The sequence below is a fragment of the Nicotiana sylvestris genome, chromosome 6 (genome assembly GCF_000393655.2).
Source record: "Nicotiana sylvestris chromosome 6, ASM39365v2, whole genome shotgun sequence".
NCBI classification, from domain to species: domain Eukaryota; kingdom Viridiplantae; phylum Streptophyta; class Magnoliopsida; order Solanales; family Solanaceae; genus Nicotiana; species Nicotiana sylvestris.
In genome coordinates, this window is record NC_091062.1 from 35,067,761 (window position 1) to 35,071,253 (window position 3,493).

The window sequence follows — 3,493 nt, forward strand, 5'->3', positions numbered from 1 at the left end:
TGGAATTTAGACCTCGTCTTGGGGTCGGATTTCGAAACTAAATACATATTCGGGCTCGTGGGTGAATGGGTGATCGAGTTTTGGTCTGAACATCGTGTTTTGACCAAGCGGGCCCAGGGTCGATTTTTAACTTTTTGGGAAGAATAATAGGAAATCTATAATTAAGCATTGTAATTGCATTTGTTTAGCGTTTATTGATGTTATTAAGTCGATTATGTCTAGATACAATTTATTTGGAGCCAAATTCAAAAGGAAAAGCGGTGTTTGAGGCTTGAGTTGGACGTGGAAGTTCGAGGTAAGTGTTTGGTCTAACTTTAGCTTCAGGGATTAGGAGTCGAGTCCTATTTGCTATGTGGTAATTATTGAGTACGACATATAGGCATGGTGACGAGTATCTATACGTTGGTGTCAAGCATGCCCGTGAGTCTTATATTGTGATTTTCATGACTTTATTGTATTATTCATGCCTTATGGTTTCTATTGTTGGCAAAGTTTGTGGAAGTAAATTGTAAAATCTGAACATTTAGGAGCGTTGGCTTAAGATGTATAAAGAAATGTGAAAGTATAAGTGGTAATTGAACCTTTTAGAGCATTAACTCAAGTTGTAAAGTGAGTTGTGAACTAAAAATGAAAACGAGAAAAGAATCACTATAGTGTCTCCCTTGTCGGGATATTGTTGTTATTTTGATGTTGTCCCTTGCCGGGACTTGTTGTTGAATTATTGTTCCCTTGCCTGGATCCTTATTTTAATTTCACTTATTTCCTTTACCTATTGTTTGTGATTGTTGTTTGGGTGAGGAAGAGAGTTAAAGCACGAAGGGTGATGCCGTGTATTGTTTTGGTGAGAGAGTGTTAAAGCACGAAGGGTGATGCCGTGTATAATTTGTGAGGAAAGAGTGTAAAGCACGAAGGGTGATGTCGTGCTGCACGATGCACCATTCCGTGCCGATTATACTGATTATATGGTGAGGACGAGAGTAAAAGCACGAAGGGTGATGTCGTGCACATTTTCGTTTCTTGATTGCTTTGGTGAGGACGAGAGTAAAAACAGGAAGGGTGATGTCGTACACTTATTGGTTTCTGATTCTTTGTTAATATCTGAGATATGTTGTTTCTTTCAATTACATGTTGTCCGTCTATTCTAAATTGATAGCTCCCCCGCAACATGTTATCCATATCATACTTGACTGTATATTACTGTTCTTCTTTTCCGCTGTATATAGTTGAATTGCACAGGTTTATTTTGTAGTCTGGTCCTAGCCTCGCCACTACTTCGCCGAGGTTAGGCTAGGCACTTACTAGCACATGGGGGTCGGTTGTGCTGATACTACACTCTGCACATAGTGCAGATCCCGGAGCAGCTTTTAGATCGTAGATTGGGTGGCTGCCTTCAGTCGACACGGAGATCCAAGGTAGTCCTGCAGGCCTTCGCAGGCCCTAGCGTCTCTCTCTATCCCTTTTATTTCTATTTCATTTCCTTAATTCAGAGACAGTGTATCGTTTATTTTCAGACTCTGTATATAGTATTCTTAAATCGTCAGTGGTACTATGACACCAGTTCTAGATGGTTGAGGTTCAAACAGTTGTATTAGATATTACTGCATTTCTTCCGCTAATTGTAATTTTCGCTATTTACACGTTGTTGCTTTATAATTGTTAAAAAGTATAAAATGGATAAAGAAGTAATTTGCTCAAATAATTGGCTTGCCTAGCTCATATTAGCAGGCGCCATCACGACTCCCGAGGGTGGGAAATCCGGATCGTAGCAACTTAAACAAATGAGAAGATACTATCATGAACCATAACTTTTGACATTTCAGGTGAATTAGGAATTAAAATAGATATCTAGTCAAAAAAAAAAAAACTAACCAATCAATCTTATGCCTAGTACCATCCTTTCTCAGAATTTCAATTTCATCTATAGGGACATATGGGGTAAGTCCGAAAATTGGGCACATATTAATTGGGAACAATAAATCCCAAATAAAAGATGGACAATGACAAAATATAGCAACAATGAGTAACACACTGGTAGCTGCATAAAATTAGAAGAAAACATATACACCTGCGACTCTTAATTAAGCTCATGCTAATTAATTAACTCCAACTCACACCAATCACCACTGCTCCATGAAATATCTCATCTCAAAAAGACTGGAGCGGTGCCCTACAAATTGGGACTTTTATTACCATTGTGAATTAAAATATTTCACCAAGCGGACAATACATGTTAAATCATGCATTTAGTTCATAATGCATCTAAAGTAAAGTAATATTTGAAGCACTACCTGATTATGGATATATTTATAAAATTGGATCATCAAAATGTTTTTATCTAAAGAATTCGAGAGAATATATTCAAGTATTATACTGTAAATAGATGTTTCTCTTACTTAACATTACTATTTGCTTACTGTAATTAGATGATGAAGAAAGAAAAAATAATTATTTATTGTTTTAGGCATACCATCAAACATCATGGGTGCATCAGTGTGCAAAAGGAATTAGGTTTGCTTACCGAAAAATCAGATTCTGTATTCATTAATTATACATAAGCATGCACCTAGGCATCGATTTTCACATATGCAGAAACATAGATCATGCACCCCAAGTATTTTATTCCTAAACATCTATGTGAAAAGAGGTAAAAATAGTGGCATGCAGATAAAACATAAACCAAAAATTTTCAACATAAGAGGAAAACTAACTAAAAGATATTTATCAAAATTCCATCGCAAAGGAATTAGTGCAAAAAGAAAACAAAGAAAGAAACATGAAAAAACTCACCGTAAAATCACAGGCATAGAAGAGCCGAAGAGGTGAAAAGAAATCGCAAATATAAAATCTGGAAATCAAACAAAAATATAAAAGTGAGAGGGATGAAGTAAGAATGAAGGGAAGCTGAAATAAAATCCGGAGTAAAGCACAGAACAAGCGACTATTGAGTGCACATCTAATTATTTGTAAACGGTGTGGCCTACCTGAGAAATTTACAGAGCAAAAATGCACTTTCAGATTAAAGAACCAAGAAACAGGGATGATATCAAAATAGAAGTGAAAATAGTTAATAGTTGTCTCACCAAAATAAAAAAGCTAGCATGTGTAAGGAAATAGTAAGACAAACACTAATATTTACTAAATTGCCCATGTTCGTACACCCAACTCCCAACAACAACAACAACAACAACAACGACCCAGTATAAATCCCACAAGTGGGGTCTGGGGAGGGTAATATGTACGCAGACCTTACCCCTACCCCAAAGGGTAGAGAGGCTGTTTCCAGGAGACCCTCGGCTCAAAAAAGCAACAGGAGCCGATATATTAGTACCATAAAAATGCATAATAAAATAACAACAATATAAGAGATATGAAATACAGAATACGAAATACGAAATAGATGGCTGGTATAGTAAAACTAGCAGGTAAAGCCCTGCATCAAAAGACGACCAATGACATTCTTAGTCTAACTCCTAACTAGCTAGTCTCACTCTAT

At 36.6% G+C, this 3,493-nt stretch overlaps 1 long non-coding RNA gene across 1 annotated transcript; it reads right to left on the bottom strand.

Moving 5' to 3' along the window:
• Positions 1–1,790: 1,790 nt before the first annotated feature.
• On the bottom strand, positions 1,791–3,054 carry LOC104230964 (uncharacterized). Its single transcript, XR_711991.2, has 3 exons — positions 2,982–3,054; positions 2,788–2,845; positions 1,791–2,167 (listed from the first exon to the last, which is right to left on the bottom strand). It is a non-coding gene; the product is annotated as an uncharacterized lncRNA (long non-coding RNA).
• Positions 3,055–3,493: the final 439 nt, after the last annotated feature.